The sequence below is a fragment of the Brachycentrus maculatus genome, unplaced genomic scaffold, assembly GCF_059751285.1.
Source record: "Brachycentrus maculatus isolate JH-2025_06_01 unplaced genomic scaffold, ASM5975128v1 h1tg000373l, whole genome shotgun sequence".
NCBI classification, from domain to species: domain Eukaryota; kingdom Metazoa; phylum Arthropoda; class Insecta; order Trichoptera; family Brachycentridae; genus Brachycentrus; species Brachycentrus maculatus.
In genome coordinates, this window is record NW_028281122.1 from 30607 (window position 1) to 39467 (window position 8861).

Consider the following 8861-nt stretch of genomic DNA (forward strand, 5'->3'; position numbering starts at 1 on the left):
ATGTACTATATCTCAGCAAAAGCACCATATTTTTAACTTATTATTTACCCGCTACAGGGCTGAAAGTGTTGTTTTTGCATTTTGAAGAAAATGTATTGTTTAATTAATTTTGTAAATATACTAAATAGTATACAAATGGAGTAAAAAATTCAGGTTTTATCTTAATAGAACTGTTGCACAGTAAAAAGTTCAATAAATGCCTTGATATTTATTTTTAACACATTTCATTACATTTTTAAACTTTTTGAACGATCTCCTGAAAAATCTAGTTTTTTTATTATATATGACGTTGTTGAAAGGAGTGAGCGATATGTAAATCCAAAAAAGTATTATATATTGATATTCTAACCCTTATCCGCATCAAATGGTACAAAGAGTGGCGTTATGTTCATCGCTAATAACATGAAGCAAGGCAGAAAAGGAAAATTTCACACGATCAATTATTTCAAATACTTGAAAGTTATAAGGTCAGGTGTTGTCATAATCGGCAGATATGTATGGATTGGGAAAGTCGAAGAATGTCGTGTGACATTCAATACATTAGTTAGTTAGTTAAGGTGTTCAGTTTTTAGCTTCAGGCACAAATTCAGAGTTATGTAAAATAAACGATTCAGTGATGAATCACTAGTTTGTCGCTACCGAAAAATTTAATAATAATAATTAAAAAGTTGATAACTGATAAAAAATAATTGTACTGGTATGTTTCTTAATTTTTCCTTTACATATAAAAAATATAAAAATATATGAGTATTTTCATTTATTAAAAAAGTTAATTTAAGTTTAAACATTTGTGTTTAAAACGCATCTTTCATATTTCTTTACATTTGTTTCATTTGTTTAAATAATCATTTATCAACAAATTTTGGTTTTCTACCGATATTTCTTTAGAGAACTTCATTACATGCAATAAAACAACATTTTTATAATTATTATTTTTACTTTTTTTACCAGTAACGCGTTTTCGTCACTTTCAATATTTCTGATGTTATTGATAACGATAAAACCTGGTCACTGGTCAAATAAACTGATCGTGAAAAATACTACAATATATTCACGTTTTTTGTAATATTACTAAAAATCCACATTTAATAAATTCCAGCGTAAAACTTAAATCTGATTGTGACATTGCCAACATTCCTAATAGCATCATCAGAAATATCAAAACCACGAAACTTGGTCACAAATCAGTTGAAATAAAAGTGGAAAAAAAACCTATAAAGTTGTTATTTAATTTTACGAGTACCTTCTCGTTAAGCTTTGAATATTAACTATAAAAAATATGTTTTTTCTCTATTATTTCAAGAAATAAAAACACTTTGTGTTCTGATCCACTCACATTGTGAGTGGATCAGAACACAAAGTATTTTTATTTCTCGAAATAAAATATCAATATGATCCACAAAGTTAATGCTTTCAATATTCAAAACATATTTTTTTCTGTTTATACTTTAATCTTTAAGAACTGATAAGAAATAATGTATTTCCCCTTTTAACGTTGTATAATTTCATTAGCATTATTCTTTAATACATTGAAATACGCTTTTTCCAACATTTTATTGGATTAGATTCTCAAAGGGAAATAACAAGAATTTTATTGATGAAAAATTAATAAATCTAGCGAAAGAGCTTTTTCATTCCCTTGCTATTTCTCTCACAGGGTAAAATATCTCTAAATAAGTAAGTAGGCGAGCTTCCTTTGTCGATTAAATATTAAAATTCACCCTAGAAAGTTTAATCAGTAATTATGTAAACAATAAAGTCCGATTTTAATCAATCAGGCTCTGTCAATCGTCATTATTTCGAAAAGTAATCCCAAAGGAAATGAAAAAATCTTTTGATTTAAAACGTTTGCTTTAAACGTTTTGATTTAAAACGTGAAAAAATCTTTTGATTTAAAACATAAAAATCAATAGTGAGTATCAAAACGAACCTTTCACCATTTTTTATATTCGTATTTTTATTTCAAATTTACTGTATCAATACTACTTTTTCTAAAAACCTATCGAGACATGTGTTCATGCATGCATCTCTTCTACATTTATTCTGCCGAGTCCCCCCGGACGTTGGCGATCACTTGGGATACAACATTTTGAGTGTGTCCAAATACTTGTTGACAAAATCTGGATTATCTCCACGTACAGGAGTTATTTAAAAAAATTATTCCAGACTTCCATATTGCTCTTCATTTTTGATGAGATGTCAAAAAATAATATGAAAATAACTCCTGTAATTGAAGATAATCCAGATTTTGTGAACAAGTATTTGGACACATACAAAATGTTGTAAATAAATTATCTGGTCAAATTATGAGCTTCTCAATCTTCGACCCTCAATCTTCCTTTAATGACCAGCTGTAGAGTGGTATACTTTATACCTCTCATTATGTGACCAAAATACAAGGTTAATGCAATAATCGTTATCTAACACCGTATGTGAAGCTTACGCCTTAGCTTAAATTCGAAAGTTGTTTATTAATTTTTATATTTTATTTTATACGTAAGATACCACTTTTTCGTAAAATATGTTTGTAATTACCGTTCGGTATTAGATGATAGTGAAAAAAAAATGCGAATAATTTAGTTAGAAAAAGAAGAACAAGACAGGAAGACCGAGAAAAACTTGATAAAATCAAGTATTCAAATATTTGACAGTGGTCAGGCGGAATAATAGGCAAGTATATATTAGAAGATGCATGCATGTGGAAAAGATGCAGATTGTTTGCAAAGACAGAATGGTGTGGCGTTCTATTTTCTCTTCCTACCCCTGCAGTAAGCTGCGTTTAGTTAGTTAGATAGTAAGTGAAATAAAATTAAAATTTAAGGAAACACGTGTCACAATTAACTTTAATGAAAATTTGAATGATGATTTTAAATTAATAATGGATTTTTTTTGCATATTTTCGCAGATACTTTGTGGCACATTTTAAAACTTTATACAACAAAACAATTTTGTTTTAATCACTTTTTATTGGTACACTTTTGCAACCGGTTTCCAATGTTTTAGAATTAGTTCATGAACCCTGAGGATGACAATGTTCTTGTCGAAACCGGTTGGAAAAAGTGTACCAATAAAAAGTGGTTAAAACAAAGTTTTTTTTTATTTTATAAAGGTAATAATGGATTGACTCGCATATTGACCACAAAAAACATCCCTCACTATTCTACCCATTCTACCCAAAGTTACTTATAATATTTTTTAACTGATTTTTAAACGCTTTAACCAGCCTATAACAAGTCGTAAGCTCTGTAAATATCCAAATTTCCATATTCTCCTTCATCTATATTGAGATGTAAAAAATATTAACACTTTTTTTACTTAGGTTTGTGGGGTTAGACACGTTTTTAAATTCAACCCCTCAAATATCGATCCTCTTGGCGACATCAGACAAAACAAATCGAATTGGAAAATCCCAGTATTTAACCAATTACGCCGGATAACACAGAATCTTGTTCAAATACGTCTTCATTAGTGAATGATTTTCAATGCGAACTGATTTGATTCGATCAATATTAAATTGGAATATTGTCTGTTGATTCTCAATTTCGAATTCCCTTTAAGTTGGGTTCAACCCTCCGTTTTTGGCATGTCTTTAGGTATACTAATAGATCAAAGATTCTTAAAATCATTTCTTCTAGGGATTAAAGCCTCAAAATAAAATCACTAAATCAAAAAACAGACGATGAAAAAAAAATCAAAATTTTTGTTGTATTAGATACATTAGCATTAAAAAACAATTAAAATGAATAACATTTTAAGTGTATCTTAATACTTGTTCCCAAATAATTATTTAGACATACTCAAAATGTTTTTACCCAAAATTTACTGGTCTAATTATAAGCTAAATAAAAATTGAAAATCATGTTTTCAGGCGGGTCTTCAGTACGTTAATACAAGACCTCGAAGGCTTTCTTCATCCCAACGTAGATGGCTGTCGTAAACTCGCACATACTGTATCACGAAGTTCCAAATTTTTGAGAAGTGTGGTTGTCAATCATGGTTTGAATTGGTGTATGTTACACGTGTGTAAAGTGATCATTTAACTTACCTATAACAGACCGCAGACTCTGTCAATACCTAGAGTTTCATATTCATCTTCATCTGAATGTAAAATAACACCTAAGAAAAGATACCCAGATATGTGAACATATAATTGGACACACTCGAAATGTTGTGAATATGTTTGCTATTTGTATAATTCTGATCGACAATTGTAATTTAGGTATGTTGTGACACATTGGCGACAACAACAAGTCGGCAATTGTGTGCATTGCTGCATTGTCTGGCAAGCGGATTCTAAATTCGTTTATCCTAGAAACCAGTCACTCACTTTCAGCTACCTAGTAGTACATACTTATTAATAATAAACCAAAGTCAAAGTAATCATCTTCCACCACGTTCTTCAAACCCTTATCCGCACCCTTATGGTGCATAGGGCACTGCATCATATAAATTCAGTATTATCTTGATTGTTAAAAGGAAAGATGATCAGACCTTCGCTTCAGGTACCAGTTCAGGGTAATATTAAATAAATATTAAAGTGGAAAAAATCTCTCATACTATATTTATTTGATCCTCCCCTGGCAATCGAACCCGGGACCTTCAGGACGGTAGCTGAACGTACTGACCATAATAACACTACGGAGGCGGACGTAACAAAGAAAAACAGAGTAAATTCCTCCACCTTAGTACATAAAAACGTTCAATTTGTTACAGTCTGTTGACTTGTTGATGGAATGGTTTTTCCGAAACCGGTAATCGTAAAGTAGATTTTGAAGTGGTATAACACAAAGTGAACGATGAATGATAAAGATAGTGTTATCCTCAAAAGGAGCTTTTACATAACTAAGATATATGTTAAATTACATGTTTGTATTCTTTTTATCGAGGGTGGTCCATTAAACGTGATCTCACATAAAATTTGTCCCATTTTCTCATTTCAATCAACCCACCCTTCTTTCAAATCAGAAATTCTAAGATTTTATCAAAATCTCATCGGGTTATTGTTTGCATTGGGATTGTCATGAAATATATTGGTAATATCTACATATGTAGGGCAGAGAGGAATCAGGTCAGAAAAGAGACGTTAAGGTTATTCTACATAGGTTTTTCTATTTTATTTTTGAAGTAGATAACTTTTTTTTAAATTAGTAACCATTTTTGATATGAAATAAGTTGTAAAAACTGAAAAAAATGTGTTTTTAAGTGAAATAATATTGATAAATGAAAAGTCGTTTTTAATATATTGGTTATCAATAGATAAGGTAAATTGAGATCAGATCAGTCAAGTATATTTTAGAATTTTCCCTTTTGTTATATTAACTTTCTTAACAGTTTTTCCCCTAATTATCAACAAAATAAGATATGGAATTCAGGATAACGAGTGAAAAAATATGGATTCGTTTGATTTAATATGTCAACAAAAAAGAAGAAGTCTTTTAGTAAATCAACTTTTTATTGGGGAAAATTAAGCATTTTATAACATTTTTTTGTTTTCGATTTCAGTTTTAAATGGTTAATACCACTATTTCTTAAAATCTATTGTGACACGTGTTTACACAGAGATTTAATTAAGGTAGGCAGTAGAGGTAGGTAGTAAGGTAAGCTGGTACCGCTTAGTAAGATAGGGTATGTACTGGTTTCGTTTCGTAAGTAAGAATAGGCGCTGCTTTTCTGCCTATATAAAAGGTATATTATACCGGTTATTGTAAAAAAATTAATGATTAAACATAGTATTATATCAAATAATCATATTATAATATATCCAAGTATAAATAATTCTACTATCGTTGACTTTGTTTACACTTAATATTTATTGTTAAAATTTCCTCAGAATCAAAAAATTATAATGATATTATTATTCTTCTGGAGTCGTAGCTTTGGAGCGCCCAGAATTAAACTTTGCAAAATACGATCTTTTTATTCTTATTTTAATACAGAATTTAATGTAAAAATTCAATTTAAATCTTTATTCTTGTAATCAATTATTATCGGCACAGCGCTCCGTAATTATTCGATCGTAATTTTCCGAAATCCGTCGGTCTCCTTTTTATTAAATTCTTTCCTTCCTATATCCTCCTTCTGCGTAATATTTAAGTCTAAAGTAATCAACCTAAAATAAACCGTTCTTGTTTTTCCGATAAATTGAAGACTTAATCAAATAGAATTTGGTCCCAGTCCAGGTTTTCCAACAGAATCGTTTGTATCAGAAAAGGACGATAATAGGGATGATGCGCCAAAAAAATATTCATTTGAAAAATATATTTTTTATTTTTATATCTTCTGTCAGACATCGGATCTTTCACCTTACGAATGATACAGTTTATCAAGATTTATGTAAAAACCGTCTTTAATGAGACAAATTATATATTGAACTCTCCTTATCATTCATCGTTCGATTTGTGTAATACCACTTAAACACACTTCTTCAATATATTAGCTTTGGAATAACCATTCCATCATTAGGTCAAATGTAGACTGTAAAACTCAATATGGTCATAAAATCAGCACTACTTAAATTCAATGCAGTGCTCTACTAACTGTTTGATGTAGGTAAGGGTTAAAGAAAGAAGAAAAATATACATAGTAAGAAATTTGTGCTCATAATTTTTTTTAAGACCATAAATCATTATTTTTTTAATGAATGAAATCTTCAATAAACGCTTTTTTTTCACCTTTAATTTTGATCATTTATTCATTATCCATCGATATAATTCAAACATGACGATTATTTTGTAAAATAAAAAAAAACTGTTTTTAAAGTCATTATTTTGTAATATATTGCAGTAAATTTGAAGATTTTTTCGCAACAGGCCCATATTATAAACACTTAGAATATATTTTCTCAATTACTTAACTACTTCAGTAATTATCCTCATTTTTGTGAGGTAAAGTTATGCTAGTTACAAAAAATATATTCTTTTATTGTGTTCCCAATTCTGTCTGGAGGAAAGGAATAAACAATTCGTTTACGGGCACGATTTGTATTCATTATGAGAACTTAGAATGTTCTCCTTAGTTTCACTCAATATACCGACCGCAATGTAGTGTAAGTCAGAGATATTGACAACATAAAGGATATATGTAAAAAGTGACATAATAACGTGAAAAAATAAGGTTTAACTTAGAAGCGTAAAAGTTTTAAGGAAAATGTATAAAAGGGCACATGAATGATATTCAATACTGGTCAGTTAGTATGATATTTTATTATCTCAACATAGATGAAGAAGAATACGGTTACATAAAGTGACTCAGTTATAATTTAATACTAAAATTTTAGACAAGATTATAAACCACCTACCCTTCTTAATTATTTTTTTTATTTCTACTTTATTTATTTCATCAAACCAGAGCACAAATTTGTAAAAAAATCTCATTTTTTACATATTAATTTTACATTATTTTTTGACATCACAACAAAGATAAATAAGAATATGGAAGTCTGGACATTTACAGGGCTTACGACCGCCATTAATAATAGTAAATTTAAAATATACAGCCCATAAAAGCCCAGAAATTTCATTTTCTTCTTCATCTATATTAAGATGTCAAATATATTAATAATAATCAACAGACTTGTCCACCTCCATAACGAAGTGGTCTTCACGTTTAAGTATAATGGTGAATGTGTCGGGTTGTGGTCCCGTGGTTAGTGTCGCGGACTCTGAAGTCAGAGTTTCTCAGTTCGAACCCACTCTAACACAATTTGATACCTATTTCCAATAATGAGTCACTTAGGCTCACAGAAATAGTAAGAAATTGCTTTTTTGTGCAAATAATAAAAACACTAATATTTCTGTTTTTAATTTAAAAAAAAAAAACAAAAACACGTGTGTAAAGTGATCACTTAACAAGCTTATGAGCGCCCTTGAGGTAGTATTTTACGAAAATGGCGCTTTATAAATTATCCAAATTTATTATTATTTATGACGGTCGCAAGCCCTGAAAATGCCATGACTTCCATATTCTTCTTCATCTTTGTTGAGATGTAAAAAATAATGTAAAATTTATGTATTGAAAATGGGATTTTTTTTCAAATTTGTGCTGTGATTAGATGAAGCAGTCGAAACGAAAAATAATATGGGAGGGTAAGTGGCTTTTAATATCGTCTAAAATTTCAGCATCAAATTAAATCAGAGTCGCTTTATGTCAAAGACTGAATGTAATATTATTACACTAAAGGCTCTTTAAATATTGTCTTTTCCACCTCTCGCAGTAGAACCTTTATACGATTTAACGAGATAATTCTACCCTCATGAAATCTGCCAAAGTTTTCAGTATCAAGCATTCAGTAGGAAAGCAACAACCATTCAGGAGATGATAATAAAGTTTCAGGAATACCAGTATGTATTTAGTAATAAAGATTTCTCCTTTCGGAATCTTGGTTCATGCATATTGTGAGAGGACGAAGAAACACGCTTTAGCACTTAATTACTTTCATAACTTTATAAAGATGATGTACGGGAGATAAAATTATATTCATTGTGATGTCTCTTGGGTATTATAATATTGTTCTCGCATTTGTTGGTATAACTGTTACAAGCCACATTTCGTAATATTTGAATGAATAATTTTTGTATTTTCATTCACACAAATGCTTGACTTTCGAACAAATTACTTAAGTTGGGTTGTGAGTCTAAATATCGATCTATTAAGGCTCTTACCTTTTTTTCCATATTTATCAGTAGCCTAAGAAAGTTTTCAGTGTCTATTTCGTACAAGGATACAAAGCATATTTCAACTTGTAAAATAAAGAATGGAGAAATTAAATTATAAATAAATGAGAGTTAATATAAGAGTTTCTGCTTAATAAAAAGCTTCTTTTTACATCTCACCAATAGATGTCTCTAGTGAAGTTCTATTGA